Source organism: Pongo pygmaeus, chromosome 9 (assembly GCF_028885625.2).
Source record: "Pongo pygmaeus isolate AG05252 chromosome 9, NHGRI_mPonPyg2-v2.0_pri, whole genome shotgun sequence".
NCBI lineage: Eukaryota > Metazoa > Chordata > Mammalia > Primates > Hominidae > Pongo > Pongo pygmaeus.
This window is the reverse complement of record NC_072382.2, coordinates 91,219,592-91,240,572: the sequence shown is the minus strand read 5'-3', so window position 1 is coordinate 91,240,572 and position 20,981 is coordinate 91,219,592. Positions and strand designations below refer to the sequence as shown.

Genomic DNA, 20,981 nt, shown 5'->3' with positions numbered 1-20,981 from the left:
AAGCATTGGAGAGAAATTCCAAAAAAGCGCTTCCAATCTGCTTTGGAAATGACACCTCCAGTGTCTGGCCCAGAGGGCATACCGGGATACACCAATGCCCAGATTGTGTAGTTCAGGCAGCTGCTGTAGCACCCACTTCCTGAAGTTCATGGTGGCCAGGAGAACTCAGCAGCCACGAGCTTCTCCTGATACTGCCCTTTGCCAAATTTGCAGTGGAGCCTGTCTGGCATGACATTTCTTCGTAAACAGCTTTACAAGTGGCCCAGAAGCCAAGTTTGCGGGGAGCTCTGAAGTGTGGATTTAAAGCAAGTTTTTCAAGTGCAACAGCACAGCGACTTCTTAACATTCAGTGAGGCCAAGGGGTGAGGGGACTCTTCATGGGCTACTCCAACTTCACCCTGGAAACAACGGCAATTCCTTATATGTGCTCATCACGTATTATTTAGACTTCTCCTTACATTCTACTAGACAATATTTCCTTGCTCAAATGCTGTTATAATTAATCATTCTTTATATTAACTTTCCCTATTCACATTATTACATGTTTTCTCTGTCTTGACGGACCCTGAATCTTCCTTTCATTTGAATAAATGCTATCCATCTATCTATCTATCTACTTACCTATCTATCTATCTGAACACTTAAAGACCAGTGGAAAAAAATCAAGTACCATACAACTATACAGGGTATGATTTTATTTTAAAAAGTTCAAAACTACCTAAAGCCAAACCATGAAACATGTAAATAATATAGCCATGTGTGATAAAATTATAAAGAATAACAGAGGAAATAAAGATAAACACAAAATTCAAGAAAGTGAAAAAGCACAACTGTCACTAGTGCATGGGGAACCCAAAGATATTGGAAATGTTATTTTCTTAATACGGCTAGTAGGTTCACAAATGTTCATTTCGTTACTATTTTTCTCTATACTTGTGTGTTATATTATAGTCTTTTACATAAATAAAATATTTTAATAAAAAATAATGATTTCATATGCTATAGAGTGATTACATATACTAACAGTGTAATTTAATCAGTGTCCCAACTAGTGCGCTGAGATAGTGATCCTCTCAGCCTTGGGAGGCCAGGCAGGGTGTGAGACCTCTGGCTTGGAGCAGTTGCCCATATTCCGCAGTGTGCTCTATGACAAACTGATGATTTCCCATGTGTGAAGTGACATGAACACATTAGACTTGATTCCCCGAAAATGCCAGATGAGAGTTTTACGATATTTGTCCATTCCCCTTGGATTTAATACTGACTTCCACTTCAGAATAACCTTGTATAATTATAAATTTTGATTTTTTATTTTCAATCCACAATGAGAAAATAACAGAAAAAGTATATACACAGACAAATATATGAACACTCACATAACTGTCTATACTATCCATCTTTATTTCTAATATACTAATTTTAAAATACATCAATATACCCAACGTCATTCTTTCTGAGTGACATACCACACAAATTCAATATGGGTTCTCTAAGGAATCCTCTTAGGCTACTTGTTTCAAAGCCTCTGAAGCTGCCTGCACAGTGAAGGCTGCAACAAAGCTTTCTCTTCACTTCTCCCTTAGCCTTGCATGGGTCCACTTTCCTTTCAATATCAGAGCGTTAGAAATTCCTGGAAATGACTCCCCTGAATACTTGCTGTGGCTGCTTGGAGCATAGATGACATACCTGTTGATAAAACAGTATACTGTTTACTAGTTGCCCAAATGATATGGAAGAGAAACACAAGGGCACTCTACAATTCTAACATCGAATATTTCTAATTTAACAATTTGAACCAGCCACTTGTCAACTAAACTTCCACATTCAATCAACTCTAAAGACTAGTATGTCCAGGCATGGTGGCTCAAGCCTGTAACCCCAGCATTTTGGGAGGCCAAGGTTGGCGGATCACGAGGTTAGGAGTTCGAGACTAGCCTGGAAAGCATGGTGAAACGCAGTCTCTACTAAAAATACAAAAAATTCGCCGGGCATGGTGGCACATGTCTGTTGTCCCAGGTACTCAGGAGGCTGAGGCAGGAGAATTGCTTGAACCCGGCAGGCAGAGGTCACAGTGAGCTGAGATTGTGCCACGCCACTGCAATCCAGGCTGGGCCACAAAGCAAGGCTCCATCCTTTAATAAATAAATAAATGAATAAATAAATAAAATGGAAAAGACTAGTTTATGAAATATGTATTAATTAATAATATTTGACTTTCAACAAATAATCTAAAGTGGTAAGTGGTTCGATGCTACAACAGTAACAACGATAAAGTAACCACAGCAATCATGCTTGGTAATAAAGTATTTATTACAAGTTTTCTAATTCTTCAAGATAGACTACACACAGTTGATATTAGTATTTCCCAGGGGAGGAAACTGAGGTCTGAGAAATCAAGTTGCTATATGATTTGTCTCAAGGCACATTACAAGTAAGTGCTGATTTTTTAATATATCATAATAAATGATAGCACAACTGTGATCGTTAAAGTCCTGTTTGTGATTAGTCAACCATCTATTGTGTTTTTTTTTTTGTCCTTTTTAAAAAAAGCCACACTACCATGTTAGAATACTTAACATAAAACATGAAGAAACATCAAAAACAATTTTGTAATGCTTCATATGACCATGATAGACGAATGTTTTATAGAACGGGCAAAGTCATTTCATGTCATAGACCTAGAAAGGAAGGACAAACTCTGAAGTGATAAATAAGGCCAGGAGCGGTGGCTCATTACTGTAATTCCATAAATTTGGGAGGCTTAAGTGGGAGAACTGCTTGAGGCCAGGAGTTTGAGACCATCCTGGGCAACGTAGGGACACCCTGTCTCAACAAATAAAAGTACAAATATTAGCTGGGCATTGTGGCACGTGACTGTAGTCCTAGCGATTTTGGAGGCTGAGGTGGAAAGATTGATCAAGCCCAGGAGTTTGACGCTGCAGTGAGCTAAGATTGCACACTGAACTCCAGATTGGGAGACAGTGTGAGAACCCGTCTCTTAAGAACAACAACAAAATAAGCTGGGGTGATGGGTAAGTTAAAAATATGCTGCCATTGGCCAACCAATCGAACTGTTTAAAACATGCTCTTACTCCCAAGCCAGACACTTTGATAATCCCTGGACAGAAAGATGGAGCCATTTCTGGCTGTCCAATGACCTAAACCCTTTCAATACATGTAAGATCAACCTGGGGATAGTCAATGTTTGGCAATAGTCAAGATTTAGGAATAAAAAAACCTCTAAATATCAAAAATATGAAAAAGAACAAATAAGTATGTGTTTATTATATACCTTACATATAGAGAGATTTACTGGGTTTTGTGTATATGTAAACAAAAATATATTCAAAACAGGAAAGGGGCTAGAATTACACACACAAGAGTATAACCATGATTTTATATTTTTCTGATGGAATTAGGCAGACATTTATTTTCTGCCATGGCTTTCTTGATCTTTACAGTTTCTAAAATGAACATTATTTTAAAATAAGAAACAAAAAGATACTGAAAATAAAGATATGCAAAAATTATATTACATCGTATGAGAGAATATTATATTTATCATTTACTACATATATCTTGAAATTTTCTATTGGCTTGCAAGAAATCAACTATGATGTTTTTCCACAGTACAAAAAAAAAAAAGGAAAAAGTGATATTGTAACAGGGAATCATTTTTTCTTTTCCTACTTATAAAAATGTCTATCTGGTAACCCTAAGGATCAATAAATGCTCATTACAGAAACATTGGTTGATTATTCATAATTCTCAATAATATTGGAATGAGAAAGAACATGAATATAGTTATAACTTCATGAAAATGTATTTCTATGCACAAAATAAAAATTTCAGAACAAAAGTGAACTTAATCAGTCAGCTCTAGGGACTGGTTCCAGCACACTGATAGATATCAAAATTTGTGCATACTCAAGTCCTGCAGAAAAGACACGTATACATGGAAAGTAGGACCCCTCTTCTGTGGAATTAACAAGCTGAATGTGAAAAAAACACTAAACAAATCAAATTGATTTATCAGAATAATAATCCAGATTTTAGTATAAATTATTTAATATTTCATCTTTTCAAGTGATTTTTCGAATAATGTAAGTACAGCATTCTCAGAGTCTGAAAAGACTGTCTGGATTACCTTACTCTGCCTCAGTGAGGAAAGGTAGCTGCCTGTGTGGAGTCTGAAGCCACATCTGACCTCCCTTGGGTTAACTGGCCATAATATAACTCACCACATGCTTAATGCCCTTTGACATCCTGGTCTTCATATTGTTAAGACAATGAAGTAGGCAATAATAGAAAACAAAATATTTCTGAAAAACATGGCTAAGAGTCCCAATGGAACGTAACAGTTTTGCTTTATTTTGTTTTGTTTTTTGGAAAAACATTCATAATTTTCTTACTTTACATTTTTCATTTGTTCTTTATTGGCCACATCTGAGGTTCTCAGAGTCAAGCTCATGTAATGAGTATCATTCTGTGAAAAAAGTTCTAACATATCAAAGCTAAAGGAAAAATAATTGTTGAGGTTTGTTCCATAGAAATAAATTTACTCACTTAAAAACCTTTTTTCTGGATTTATGTCCTTCCTACTTTGTGATATTTCTAACAAAATCATTTTCTGTATGCAATACTAATATTTAAAAAGAGAAGTTGGAAAAAAATAATTTGGCCAAATAAAGTTTACCATCTTTAAAAATAAAAAGTCGGCCCTCTATATACATGGGGTTCTTTCCTTCAGTAATGTATTTTGTTATGTTTTCTTAAGACATGGAATTGTGCTCTTTTGCCAGGGTGGAGTGCAGTGGCTTGATCATACCTCACCACAGCCTCAAACTCCTGGGCTTAAGCAATTCTCCTTTCTCAGCTTCCTAAGTACTTGTGATTACAGTGAATAACACTGTATTTTCTACCTATCTTTGCTTGCTGATGTGAAATCTGCAGAGAGAAAGGGTTGACCGCATTTTTTTAAAAAATTGTGCTTAAGTAGACCTGTGCAATTCAAATCAGTGTTCTTCAAGTATGAAATGTATATTTTAAATTCCTATAATATGCAAATTAAGAACAATAAAATACATAGCTACCATATTTTTAAATCTTATAAAATACTATTCTGCTAAAGCTTATGAAAGCACATAAACAGCTGCATGTGCCAATGGGAAAAATGATAGTGATTTTTATTTACATCGATAATAACTAACTGATAAACCCAGGTATACAAATATAGGCAAGACTTTCTTCCCCTTAGGTCTCCTAGTAATCTACTCACAGAAATAATATTAATATTAAACTAAAACAATCTAGTAATGTTTAGTAAGATGCCTGACAAATTATAAATACTTACCAAGTGATAACTAACAATATTCTAATTTTTAAAGCTAAACCAATTAGGAACACAAAACATGGTGCTTATTTCAGTCTTTCTACGCTATCTGGATGCCTGCTATGAATCAAACACTCCCTACTTTCACAGAACTTACATTCCAAAAGGAGTGACGGTGTTGCTATTGCAATAAGAATAATTCGGTCTAATTGAAAGTGTATCAACAAGCTCTGAGTAGACGAACAATGAGTCACCGAATTCAATATACCGCTTCTGTCACAATGTGATTAGCTAACGAGAAACCGTCATTACCTTAAGAAAGCATGAATTATTATATTCATTCATTTATCTCTTACTTTTTATAATTTAGTTTTACTAACAGTTGACATTTAGAACTGGCTGATCACCTCCTATGAGCCAATTACTGTTTTGAACGTTTATACAACACATGATTTTTAATCTTCAGAGCAATTCTGCAAGTTGGGCAGGCTAGTAGCCCCACTTCATAGATGAGATAATAAAGAATCAGGAGTTAAATAACTTACCTAAACTCACACTAGATTGTTTTAGAATGAAATGGGAGGTCTATATTGTTCTTTCAACTGCACCCTGTTGACAAAGGAAAAATAGGAATAACTACAACCTCCATAATTTGGATATCAGCTCTATTCAACATATATGAATTTAGCACCATGAACTCAGATTTTGAAATAGTGTATAGTAAATGAAACACACACTATCTGTTAGCAGCTCTCATAAACAGATGAGACAATCAAATAAAACATAATTTCAATAAAATGCTATGGGTTTCTGAATGAAATTCACAATCCATTGCTACAAATACAAAAATTGATGTGGCTACATACATGTAAATGCACAAAGACACACACACACACACACACACACACACACACACACACTTCTCTTTGTATCCTGTGTTAACACCCTGTATCCTTTGATACAGGGGAAAGAAGTCATACAAGAAAAGCAGGATGAAGACATGTCTCTTCCTTAGATTTCAAAGTTTTGGTTGAGAAATTCAACATTCAACTTAATTTACTTAGTGAGAAATTACTATTATTACGTGGAATGCACTGCTCAGTTGTTTCAGGAATTGTAAACATCATATAGAGACACAGACTGGATCTTTACTATCGTTTGGAGAAAATGAAACAAATATAGAAATACTCAAGGAAGAAAAAGCTGTGTGTCCTTAACAAACCATAATTCAAATGACAAGGCATTTTGTGAGGGAGAGAAAACATCATTTTTCTTTCAAAGATAGAAAATGAGCTTCATGGAATCTGCTTACATTTTCATTCTCATTGTTGACTTTTTACCCACACAAAAAAAATTGGAAAGAATTGTTAACAATAAGGAAACAATTCTCCCAATATTCCTCCGAAGATAATGCAATGCTTATATTAACTGACAAACTCCCTTTAAGATTTTCCTATATTTGTTGAATAAAATTAATCAAATTATATTTACAACTTTATGTTCTTTCTGCCTACTTCATATTTTGTTGTAAATGTCTTCTTATATTGTATCTCTAATGACTTTTGTTTTGTTTTGTTTTGTTTTGTTTGAGACCGAATCTTGCTCTGTCGTCCAGGCTGGCCACCTCCTGGGCTCAAGCGATTCTCCTGCCTCAGTCTCCTGAGTAGCTGGGATTACAGGTGCCTGCCACAACGCCTGGCTAGTTTTTGTTTGTTTGTTTGTTTGTCTGTTTTTTTTGTTTTTTAGTAGAGATGGGATTTCACCATGTTAGCCAGACTGGTTTCAAACTCCTGACCTCAGGAGTTTTGCCTCACCCACACAAATTGCTGGAATTACAGGCATGAGTGACTGCACCTGACTCTAATCATCGATTCTAATGATTATAAAGTGTTCTCATTGGGGAATATCTACTTCTTTAGTAATTTCTCTTCTCTTAGGCAAGAGGTTATTTTGAAGTACTTGCTATTATCATTTTAGAACTCAAGTCTTTTTCAAAGCAGTCTTTCTTTTCCAAATTTGAGATTTTTCTTAAGAAATAATTCAAGAAATGAAAATACTGTGACAAAATATAGAACTTTGTGAGAGTTCTTGGACACTTTAGCAATATATAGCTATTACTTTCAAAAAGATTAATATAATTCACAATATTATCAGAAATCCATGGAGAGCATATGCTTCCGTGTACCAGACAGAGCAATGGGCGCAACCAAGGTGTCAATTGTTATGCTACTGTGAGCAGCAGAACAATAGCAAAAGGGTTCCATCTAATCATTTCAACATGGGAACAAACTTTTTATTAGGATTTCTTGCTAATATCAAAATATTCCGCTAAAAAAATTTTGTTTCCTGGGAAATGATATAAAATACCAATAAGCATGATAAAATACACTATCACTATGAAATGCAATAATTACTGCATGAGATAAACAGGGTTTCACAGAAAGATAAAGCCTTTGTTCACAAAGAGATTCTCAGATTATTTGAATGATATTTAGTAAACTTAGAGTTGACCCTTGAACACCACGGTTGTTGGGGTGCCGAGATCCCATGTAGTCAGAAATCAGCATATAACGTTTGACTTCCTCAAAACTTAGCTATCAATACCCTACTGTTGACTAGAGGCTTTAATGATAATATTCACAGTTGATTAATGCATATTTTATATGCTATATGTATACTGTATGTTTACACTAAAGTTATCTAAAGGAAAGAAAATGTTATTAAGAAAATCCAAAGAAAAATATATTTATTATTCGTTAATGGAATACTAAACCTAATTAGTGGAAGTGGATCATTATAAGGGATTTCATCCTCATCATTTTCATGTTGAGTAATCAGAGAAGGAGGAGAAAGAGGAGAGGTTGTTCTTGCTGTCTCAGGGGTAGCAGAAGCGGAAGAAACTCCAATTATAAGTGACTCACATAGCTCCAACCATTGTTATTCAAGGGTCAGCAGTATATATAGGTCAAAAGCTTTAAAACTAAATTCTCTAATTTTCTAAATAAAATTAAACTACATTACATAAAAAAATTAATAGAAAATTTCTTGGAATTTCAGGCAGGTAAATTGGGGCGGGGGAAGCTGGAAACTATATACTAGATAAACCATTGTACTATTGGATTTCCACATAGTTCACATATGTGATTAACACATATGTGATGAGAGAGGCAGTGCTTAGAGATGTAGCAGAAAAGGTAGCATAGGGTAGTTCAAGATGGGGCCTAGATGCATGGCTGAAGAATCTGTATGGATCATTTACTGATTCAAACATAAAATGAATCCTATGAAGAGAAGAGATGAAATGAAATTACATATACATTCTGAAAGAAGTAAAGATTTCCTGATGGAAAAGTAAAAACAAATAATATTAAACACACTCCCAAGCACTAAGAAAGAAATTGGCTCTGTGTGAAAGAGAGAGATATCATCAGCTTAATTATTTATATTATAAGTCCTCTCGATTCTTTAAAGGTGATATCCTTAAGGATATAAATTACAATACTTTTTTCTTCAAAATATCAAGTGGCTACTGTGTCTTAATAAGCATTCTCAGCCAATGCAGAAATGAACAAATGCGACAGATTTTCTTGCACCTAAAGAGCGAATGAGGTTGCAGGGTGAGAAACACAAGTCAACGAGTCAAAATACAACATTGAAAAAGTGAAGCTGGCACAGTGGCTGTGGCCTGTAATACCAGCACTTCAGGATTCTGAAGCAGGAGGATCACTTGTGCTTAGCAGTTCAAGACCAGCCTCAAGAACAAAGTGAGAGCCCATCTCTAAGAAAAGATAAACAAAATTAGCTGGGGTTGTGGCATGTTCCTGTATTCTCAGACACTGGCTTAGAGGAGAGGATTGCTTGAGTCTGGGAAGTCAAGGCTGCAGTGAGCTGGAATTGCACCATGCTTAAGCCTAGATGACAGAGCAAGACCCTGTTTTGAAAAAAAAAAATTGATAGAGTGACGCATTGTGATAAGTGCTTTAGAGAAAAATAGCGCAGGAAAGGAAAATGAAGAAAGTATCATAGACAAAATTGATTTTTGTTTTGTTTTGTTTTGTTTTTGTTTTTGAGACAGAGTCTCGCTCTGTCTCCCAGGCTGGAGTGCAGTGGCGCGATCTCAGCTCACTGCAAGCTCCACCTCCCGGGTTTACGCCATTCTCCTGCCTCAGCCTCCAGAGTAGCTGGGACTACAGGCACCCGCCACCACGCCAGGCTAATTTTTTTTTGTATTATTAGTAGAGACGGGGTTTCACCGTGTTAGCCAGGATGGTCTCCATCTCCTGACCTCGTGATCTGCCCGACTCGGCCTCCCAAAGTGCTGGGATTACAGGCTTGAGCCACCGTGCCCAGCCCAAAATTGAATTTATAATATCATGCTCAGAAAAGACATAGTATAGAATATATTTGGACAGATACCTAAAGGAGGCTAGAAACTAAGGCAGGTGGCTATTTCATGTATTTCAGCTTTTTCATAGCTAAAGGAGGCTAGAAACTAAGGCAGGCGGCTATTTCATGTATTTCAGCTTTTTCCTAGTTTTTAGGAAGAGATAACTACATTAAAAATATCTCAATCTAAACTGATTATTTCTCCACACCATATTTGCCCCCATTGTCTATTATGAAGCTTCTGATATAAAGGAGGAGGAATGAGAATACAGAAGATTGAAGCCAGACCTCAAGGTTGAGAGTAACTTATTTATGATCAGTAAAGTTTCATAATATGTATGGCAATTTGAGCATGGTAGGTGAGTGTTATTCCGTGTGAAATGAATCAAAACCTTACTGGGAATACTAAAAGTAAATATGTCAAGTGTATATAGAGACCAAAGACAAGTGCTCTGCTGCCTTTGGCACAGAGCACAAGCAACACTTTTAAGCTTCATTACTTGTTTCTCAGTATAAGAGGAGAGGAGAATGTCTGCCTATTGACCTCAACAGCATCCTCCTGCAACTAATCATCCTTCATTCCCCTTGTCCCTGAATTCCCTTGACCCGCCCCTCCTTCATTTGATTGGCTCTGTGTACTTGTTAGAATCAGAAGATCTGGGGGAACTGTGGCTTCTAAACATGTATGCTAGACTCTACCCATATCCAGCCCTGTGACCCTACAAACGTGCTCAACTGAATTTTCCTCCCATAGAGACACTCTTCCTGCTGAGTTTCTCTCCTCTGCTCCTAGAGCCAAATGGCATCTCCTGTCCTATCCCTGATGGCTCAACCCAGGAAAGCTCCTGGATCCAAGACGAGTCAGAAAAAGGCACAGTGGCCTTGTGGGTGCTGAGATTCTCATAGACATAAGGGGGATATCCTGGAATCTAGGGTTTCTTCCTTCCCTTTTCCCTCCCTTACAGCTTCTGCTGCTCCTGGGAGCTTTGCTCTATCTCTCATCCAGCTCAGACTGTTGCTGGGCCTGAGAGCCTTTTATAACCAAGGTGGTTCTCGAAGAATTCTTGTCTGCACGAGGTCTGAGCTGCTTCTCCACAATCTGCAGCATGGGTTTCCATAACTGCATGAAGATCTGGAGCCACTGGTAACTAGGCAGAGAATGTTCTCATGTGTCTAACATGGCATGACACTCCTCTCCATGAGTGGTAGAATAAATGCATTCAGATGAAGCCCTGCCATCATTACTTTGTCAAGTAGAAATACATTTCAATTTACCTGAGAGCAACATGTCCTACACTACCTTGGCCCAGGGAGGTCCCTGAGATGGAGCTTTCTAGGCTTTCCCTCCTTTACCCCTTGAGCTGGGATGAGCAATGCCAGGTAACATAGGAGGGAATCCTACATCCTGTGGTTGCTGAGAGGCCCTTGGAAGGCTTCATCTGGAGCATGAGGAGCAGGAGAAATGTCCCTTCTGGAGTGGAGGCCAACAGTGTTCTTAGATTAAATTCTTACATTACAATAAAAATGAATCACCTGGGCACGATGGCTCATGCCTGTAATCCCAGCACTTTACTAAAAACTCTATTAAAAACGCAAAAAAAAAAAAAATAGCCAGCCATGGCAGTGGGCACCTGTAATCCCAGCTACTTGGGAGGCTGAGGCAGGAGAATTGCTTGAACCTGGGGGGCAGGGGTTGCAGTGAGCCGAGATCACTTCACTGCACTCCAGCCTAGGCAAGTCAATAGAGCAAGACTCCCTCCAAAAAAAAAAAAAAAAAACTTCTGCTTTGAAAAGACTTAATCATCATCTATGTTATCACCCCCCTATGCCCCCTGAAATGCAGTCAATTGAAAGAAAGGGGTTGGTCTTCAGAGATTTATATAAGGACACTTCAAGAGCCAAGCTCATTCTTCTCCAGAACCCACAGAGTGGCTTTGCAACTGGCCTTGGAGACTTCCAAAAGCTACCAGCACTGCACCGTGAGGCTCTGATCCCTGAACTAAATTCATTTTTTTCAAATCATACATTTGAAACTCTGACTTATTGTATAGTGCCTATTATTATTGCATAATACTTACTATTTTTCTGACTGTGTGAAAGAGTAATGATAATGCTTCCAAAGAGCTTAGAAAATATTTCTATCCTTTGTGTACTCCCCTACAGTTTACCAATCTTTTTGTAATTTTAATTAACTGTCTTTTAAGGATGTTGTAATATTAACCAGTATATCCCCAAATTAACAGACAGTCCAGGAATAGTAAACATGCCAGAAAGATTTTATTGATTGAATTAACATAGCAGCCTAGAAAAACAATGATTGTTTGTTTTACCTTGGAGTGCCTTTACCTCGATTTGTCTGTTTTATCTTGGAGAGTAAAGGCTAGCTTTTTCTGATTTGGGTCTAAATATGAGTTCTGCTCTAACATTTTCAAGCAGGGTCCTTCTGGAAAAGTCACGATGGATGGTTGTTACAGTTAAATAAAAAAGTGAGAGTAGAAGAGCTTAGTTAGCTTGCCTTCTCTAAACCAATCACTGGCAATTAAGAGTGTTACTGATTTTCAGACCATTCAAAACTCAACCCTTGAGTTTACAGGTTGATGAAACCCTTGAAGCCCAAGCAATTTGGTGGACACTAAACCCTCCAAAAATCCGACATTCTTCTATGTAAGAAAATAGAGTTTGGAAAGCTGGCCATGTGTTGATTGCAGAACAGTCACGTTTTCCTACAGAGGTCGATATCTCTTAGTGCCTTGGTTTCTATTTTTCCTATCTCTGTCATTGCAAATTAAAGCCTATTCTTCTCTAGAAAAAAACGATTATTCAATCACAACCTGATTCAAACTTTGCTTGGATCTTTGTTTCTCCAGGGTAGAAGATTAAATTCTTGTGGCGTTCTTTCCTTAGGAAAATGGACTCAGACTTCTCACATGCCTTCCAGAAGGAACTCACTTGTGTCATCTGCCTGAACTACCTGGTAGACCCTGTCACCGTCTGCTGTGGGCACAGCTTCTATAGGCCCTGTCCCTGCCTTTCCTGGGAAGAAGCCCGAAGTCCTACCAACTGCCCTGCATGCAGGGAACCATCACAGAACAAGGACTTCAAAACCAATATTCTTCTGAAGAATTTAGTGACCATTGTGAGAAAAGCCAGTCTCTGGCAATTCCTGAGCTCTGAGAAACAAATATGTGGGACCACAGGGAAACAAAGAAGATGTTCTGTGACATGGACAAGAGTCTGCTCTGTTTGCTGTGCTCCAACTCTCAGGAGCACGGGGCTCACAAACACTATCCCATTGAAGAGGCAGCTGGGGAACAATGGGTAAGAGATAGCTCTGCGATCACCTGAAAGCTGGAGGGAGGCAGAGATAAAGAGATTAAAAGGACAATGGGAATCATCATGGTGATTACTCCATTCTTTACTGAGTGCCAGCTGCTGTTCTAGGTACCAATGATGAAATTTTGAATAAAATATGCAACTCTACCTTCCTTCCTGGAGCTTGGACCGAAACAGAGCGTGATTAAGTAAATGTCATTATTATTGACTCTACTGTTCAATGCTAAAGGCATTGAAAAGCTACCAAAACTACAAGTGCAAAGAAACGTATTTTGGAAATATATTTAATATTACTGGACAAACGAGTCGGGAATAGCACACTACAAAATCTGGGGGCTAGCATAGTGGGTTCTGAAGCAGGATGTTTCACTGAACATTAGCCGGGTTACAGGAAATCTTCACTCTTCAGTTCGCTAAACTGTTCTACATTCTGAAACCTCAAACTGAAAAATATCAATTGAGGATGAGCAGTCAAAAATTTGTGTTTTCCTTCCCCTCTCTTATGTATTTATATATTATATCCCTTGCCTGCGTATACTACCCAGAGTGTGGAATCTATGGTGTTTGACTTTCTGTTGTTCAACCTCATAATTCTTTTGCAGGAGAAGCTCTTAAAGCAAATGAGGATTTTATGGAAAAAATTCAAGAAAATCAGAGAAATCTAAATGAGGAGAGAAGAACAGCCTTCCTCTGGAGGGTAAGTATGAGACCGTGAGTTCTCATGAGCAGCTTGAGACAGGCATGCTGACAACATTTATACTAGCAACTTGAGTTGAAATTCTCATATGCCAGATTTTGTCATGTGTTTAGTCATAGGCTGGAAAACAACCAGACTGTTCAATAGAATGATTGTTCAGGTTTTCTGTAAATGCTTTTCAGATAAGTAAAAAATAAATCTAAATTCTGAAGGACAAGTATGTGCTTAAAATTAATAAGTACTTCACGCAGAGATTTCTGTATAAATGAATTATGTAATATTGTTTAAATAGTATGTAATTGAGAAATAAAGGCATTTAATGGCGAATATGATGTTGTCCAGGGGCAAAAATGCAGGTGGGAACAGTAATTTAAGCAATGTGCCTGTGCTGGTGAAATCTGATAGCAAAGGACGCAGATGATGCCAGCTCAAGTAGGAGAAAATGTAACACGATGAAAAGCTGAGGAGAAGGGATAACAAATGACTGGGGGAGTGAAAGAATAAATATGTCAATATTGAGAGGAGAAACACAACGGAATGGAGATTCATGTTCTTAGAATGGCAGGGCAATACAGAGCCTGTGGCTTCTGAGGGAAGAAAGATAGGAGACAGAAAAGAGGTAGTCGGTTTGAGAGATGGGGGTTAAATTTTTTACTAAGATCCTTTTTGCGTGATGGCTTCTGATCCTCATTATAATATACTAACAACGTCCCTACTTAGAGTGATTGTTTAGGCTGTGAAGTACAAATGTTTGAGACTACAAACTAACTGAGTAACAAAGATTACACATATTATTGATGACAATTTAACAATCAATCATAAATTTTAGTTGTTTTCTAATGGTATCTCAGATTGAAGAGGACATATATTTAAACACTTAAATCTAAAGGGCTTTTTTGCAGGTGTTCGGGAATTGATGAATTACATAAATTTCGAAGGAAGGTCTTGCTTAACTCATCATCCTGTTTGTAAAGGATGGAAAATAAAAGAAGGAATGAGGAAGATGAATTTGTGGGTTCTGTGACGTGGAAGTAGACCTGAGTATTTAGCCTACAAAATCCATGTCCCTAGAGAGTGACGTGGTTTTACGGGCACAGATGATCGGGAATGAGTATAGGAAGCTACATCCAGTTCTCCAGAAAGAAGAAAAACAACATTTAGAGAGACTGAACAAGGAATACCAAGAGATTTTTCAGCAACTCTAGAGAAGTTGGATCAACATGGATCAAAAGGGTAAACACTCGAAAGACATGTATCAGGGACTAATGGAAATGTGTCATAAACCAGATGTGGAGCTGCTCCAGGTGAGAACTGAAGGTGTCCCTTGAGACACTTTGTATCAGCTGACCTTTACATGTTTGCCTTCCATTGGGTACCAAAGACATTATTTCTTCATCTCCTGCATTGATGGTGAGAGTCATTCCCACCGGCTGTAGAGATAAATTATAACCCCTAACCTAATCATGGAAAGAAAGCTTTATGGAATTGTGCAACGAGATTTCCATAGAACATTTTCTACCACAAGCTTCCTCCTCTAGCACATTTCATTCAGGCCCCGGAAGAAAAAAATTCATGTGAAAATTCTATTTTTGTTTCCACTGGATGATACAAAGAAATTAGGGAAAAACTAACATTTCCTTCTTCCTCCTTTTGGGAAGTCCTAGGTTTGAAATGCTCTTGATTTGAGCCACATTACCCTTTGGGGACTAGGCCTGAAAAAGACCACGTTGTAGACAGCTGCAGCAATGCACAGTCACTACTCACACCTTTCTCTCTCACTCAAATTTAGGGTACTGAATTTATCACAAATAGATTATGTCAATAGGTCTTACAGGTGTAAGTCTTAGAGATGAGGATATATTTTAAAAGTGTTGCAGTGATAGTATGTGGTAATTCTAAAGTTTTCAAAACCTAAAGAGCAGATCGGCAGAATAGCAACTTGTTTGTTTGTTTGTTTGTTTTGAGATGGGGTCGTCTTCTGTCATCCAGGCAGAAGTCCAGTGGCCCAATCTCAGCTTGCTGCAACTTCTGCCTCCCTGGTTCAAGCAGTTCTCCTACCTCAGCCTCCCTAGTATCTGGGAATAAAGGTATGCACCACCACACACAGCTAATTTTTTTGTAGTTTTAGTAGAGATGGGTTTTTGCCATGTTGTCCAGGCTAGTCTGGAACTCCTGACCTCAGGCGATCCACCCACCTTGGCCTCCCAAAGTGCTGGGATTGCAGGTGTGAGACACCTCACCCAACAAGAATAACAGCTTTCTAAAGAAGTCATTTTTCTCTCTCTCTCTCGCTACAGGATTTGGGAGACACGGTGGCAAGGTATGTTATTGGCCATCAGTGCAAGCTGCAGCACAAGGCATGCTATGAAAAACATCAAGCTGTTTCCAACAAAGTGAAAACATAATTTACTAACACCATAATGCGTCAGTGTGATTGTGTGTGTACTCATGTGTTTGTGTTGTATGTTGAATGTTACCTATGCCTTTTATCAGACATTAACCTTTTCTTACTTTTCCAAGTGACTCAGGAGGTTATGTTTTGAAGAGTTCAATGCAGAAGTTGCGAGAATACAATTGCCTCTTTTTAGTATTCAGAATGATAATTAGAGATCAACTATTTGGTGGCAGATAGGGAGAGAGGCATTTATCTTTCAGTGGCAGTAGGTTAGAAATGGAGTGAAGAGTTAGAAAGATTCCCTAAGAGCCACAAACCCATCCTAGGATTGTGGAGGTACATTACAATATCAGAAGTGGGTTTGAATGAAGCATTTTCTGTTGGAATCTATTTCTTAAACACAGACATCAGAAACTTAAACAACTCAACCTACTTCCTTGCAAGAGTGAGTCCATGCTGCAGGACATGCCCCAGCCTGTGACTCCAGAGCTCACTACAGGGCCCATCACTGGACTGGTGGATTGGTTCAACCGCTTTCTAGGTGAGTGTCACCCTCTTGGTGAGATCCACATGCAATGCCTTCAATTCTGGTTTTCTACAGGCAGCTTTCCCAGTGTAATGATCTTTCATCTAGAAGAAATTAGTCTGTGAATAGGTATTTATATTTATAGTTTCACTATAATCAAACAGACAAATCTCAATAAAAGATGGTGGAATCAGCCATATAACAAATTTCTTAGAAAAGTAAAACATGCAGAAGGGCTCTTTAGGATGTAGAACCATTCATGCATGGTTCAACCGTGATACAATTTCATGTATACAATTATTACATGAAGTATACGGAACTGAATTAATTCAGGACATTTCCATTTCAAATTCAGTGCAGTTAATGACTGATTTGAGTGACAGTGTTTTTTAAAATACATTTCAGGTGACGTTTCATAGCATTTATAATTTTAATCATGTGCATTTTAATCAACTAAAGCGTACACGAGTAACTTATATAACAATGCAAAAACTGAGAATCTGTGAAAGGTAGGAATGTGATTTGTTGGTTGATGAGGCCTTAGATAGAACTCCAGGATAGATCATGATAAATCCAGCAGATAAAAGATGTCTGTGCCTGAATCTGGCATGAAAGTCAGATAATTCTTGCAAGGAAGCTGCACTTTTCAGAAGGCAGATTCAGATTTTTCCATTAAGTATACATTGACTAGGTTAAGTGGCAGATTATAACATTTCTGGCAAAGTGATAACTTTTTTCTTTGGGTCTAAGGATGGCTCCCCACCTCATCTCCTGTCACAAGCCTCCTGCTCTGGCCTGACAGAGAAGAGACAATGAAGGTTAATTTTATTGCTGTGGACTTGGCCGCAGTGCAAGAGCTTCCAGTTTTTCAATTGTTATGAAAGCTCGCTAACTAGACAGAGACATGACCTTCCTCCCATTTATACATTTTGAGTTTATAGAAATTATGATCATTGAAGTTTAGCCATTTACTTGTGCAGATATCCTAACACTCTTTGATTCCAACAGTTTTTCCAGACAGAAATTTCTTTCTAATCTTGACCTGTGTTTTCTAGTGAGAATCTCTTTCTTATCTGAACATAAGAATTTATAAACTGCTTTTCACTCGAATATTCTCTTTTTTCTACAGTGGAAATTTCCTTCACTTGGGAGGTAACCAATTACAATATCAGGCTGTTTGAGGATGTGAGAAGTTTGATGCTTAGACCTGAATCTTTGCATTCTCACAGATCTGACTATTTTGCTGCATGGGGAGCCTGGGTCTTCTCCTCTGGCAAACACTACTGGGAGCTGGATGTGGACAACTCTTGGGACTGGGCTCTGGGAGTCTGTAAGGTCTCCTGGATAAGGAAGAATAGCACAATGGTTAAATCTAAGGACATATTTCTTCTTTTATGTGCCTGCTGTCCTGACCCATATTTCCAGGGATAACCTGGCATACGTAGACACTATGTAAAGCCCACATCCATTAGAAGTTTATAACACTATGTTTTCTTTTTTTTCCTTTCTTTTATTATTATTATTATTATTATTATTATTATACTTTAGGTTTTATGGTTTCATGTGACTGTTTTCTTGTTCCTGCAGTGCATATTTCCTGGGATAATAAAAGAACCACTTGGTACATTCCCCTTGTTTGAAGTTCTGAGACAGCTACTCTTTGGTTCTGATGATCTCAACATTGCCCCAACTCCAACAAAATCTAAGTGTTTTCTTGATGGCGAGCCCTGCCATTCACTTTTGGAAGATATTACTGGGAGGTGGATGTTGGGCAGTGTTGGAACTGGGCTGTTGGATTTTGCAACGATTCTTGGACAATGAGAAATGACATGCTGGTTAACTCCAAGAAAATTTTTCTACTTATTTGTGTCAAGAAGGCTACTGGTGTCATCTCAAGACCTCTTCCCCACTATTATCTCAGTATACAGAAAGGCCTCTAGGCCAGATGGGGGTGTTTCTAGATTATGAATGTGGCATGGTAAGCTTTGTTAATGTGGCCAACACTTTTCTCATCTGTAGCCTCTCTGGTTCTTTCCCTTACCCTCTTACAACTTTGCTTTGCTTTGCTTTGCTTTGCTTTGCTTTGCTTTGCTTTGCACTCGCAGAATCAGAGATAGGTCAGTAACATGACTAAAGGTATCAGAAACACCAACTTCTGAGAATGCTAACCTACTGACTACTTGACATTCTTTATCTTTTTCTATGAAACTTTGTACCATTTTTAAAAGTGTGGAGGTATACATTTGTTTTGATTTTCATTAAACTACTCTCTCTTAGAATACTGTACATGTCTTTTCTTTTATGCTGTATCTTTTCTTTCCCTTGATTTCCAAGCCAGCCCAGGTAAATGAATACCTGAGTGTGTTTATCCAAACTGATGGGTTAATGCAAGAGCACAGGTTTCTTCTCCCTGAACTGGAATTTTCTTTGCTCTGTTCCACATCTGCTAAGTCCCATTTCATCAAGTGTAAGTTCCAACCTTTCTTCAGGGAATTCTTTCTTTAGCTCCTGGACTAGATTAGGCTGTTTGTTTTAAACACTCAGAAAACCTTATACTTTTCTTTGTAAAACTCACAGTGTAATAGCAGGCATCTTTTCTGCTTCTCAAATTACAAGAAAAGGATTGTGTTTGTACTACACACAGGTATATTCCAAGAAAGTACACAATGCTTAAAATATAACTGATATTCATTAATTGTCTGTTTGAATAAAAGAATAAATGCACAAAATGATTGATAAAAACATATGATACAGCTGTTTAAAAGGCTACCAAATTTACCCCTGTATTCCTATTTATTTTGGCTACTGAATGTAACCAAAATCAACAGGGATACTGAGAAATATTATTTAATAAAGTTATAAATTGGACTGCTTATCAAATTGATAGGCTCAGTCAGTTTTCTTTAGCTCAGGAATAAACTATCGATGGACACAGATCTTAAGAGAGTGACAATGATACAGATAAAAGGACTGAAAACCTGTAAGATTTTAGCAATTTCACTGATGGCATCCTACAGACAGTTACCTGGGAACATGTCATTACCAGAATAGAAAGTAAGACTCACTTTTTGCTTCAGAAAATACAGAATACTCAGAAGCCTCATTACATTTTAATCAAACTCCAAATTTATTTAGGTCTTTGAAGTTTTTAAAACACACGTGCGGTAAAATATTCTTATTATCAGAAATACCTATATTTTGATCACGTTAATTTTGTATGAAGCCTTTCCTTAAGTATCGACTGGAAATTGGTTCCAGGACTCCCCACAGATACCAAAATCCTTACATGCTAATAATCCTCAGATGTTCTTACATAAGATGGGGAAGTATTTGCATGTAGCCTAAGCACATCCTCCAATGTACTTTAATTATCTCTAGATTACTTAAAATACTTAATGCAATGTAATTGCTATGTAAGTAGTTGTTACACTGTATTATTTAGGGAATAATGACGAGCAAAAAAAGTCTGCACCTGTTCAGTGAAAAGGTAAGAATTCAATTTTTTTCCTCAAATTTTTTAATCCATGATGAGTTGAATCCATGAGTGCAGAACCCATTCATATGGAGTTCCAACTGTATATCAAATATCATATTTAATAGTGTATTTTCTAGTATTTAATTTAATTACTGGCAATATGGCACACAACAAACATATCAAAAGTTTCTGATATGTGCTTTTTGAATTTATTTAAAGCAATCCAGGAATGCCTCCTTTAATGAGGATTGCTGAGAACAACGTCTATAAAAGGCTGACTCCGTTTATAAGGAGTAACTCTGATCCAAAAGTTTAATGACAGATGGCTTGCATAATGGGTTATTTCAATGATAGGAGTAATGCAAACATACAATTCTGTAGTCATTTATATTTTAATAGCATTACACTGTTTTAACCATCCTCATCTTGAATATAATCTCATTGTATATTAGAATACTACTACTAGAGCAATAAAGAAAAATGGATAAATATGGTCAGCTTTTTGCTTTTGTTTTGTTTTGTTTTTGAGACAGGCTCTCACTCTGTCACCCAGGTTAGAGTGCACTGGTGAGATGATGGCTCACTGCAGCCTCGACCTCCCCAGATCAAGCAATCCTCCAGCCTCAGCCTCCCAAATAGCTAGACTGCAGCCTGAACTGTCATGCCTGAGTAATTTTGTTGTTGCTGTTGTTGGAGAGAGAGGGTCTCACCCTGTTGCCCAGGCTTCTCTCAAGCTCCTAGCTCAAGTCATCCTCCCACCTCAGCCTCTAACAGTGCTGGGACTATAGGCATAAACCACTATGCCAGGCCTAAATACAGCCAATTCCACTGAGGTTT

At 37.7% G+C, this 20,981-nt stretch overlaps 1 pseudogene; it reads left to right on the top strand.

The window, feature by feature from the left end:
• The first annotated feature begins 12,626 nt into the window (after positions 1–12,626).
• On the top strand, positions 12,627–20,152 carry LOC129008718 (tripartite motif-containing protein 43B-like; annotated as a pseudogene).
• The last annotated feature ends 829 nt before the right edge of the window (positions 20,153–20,981 follow it).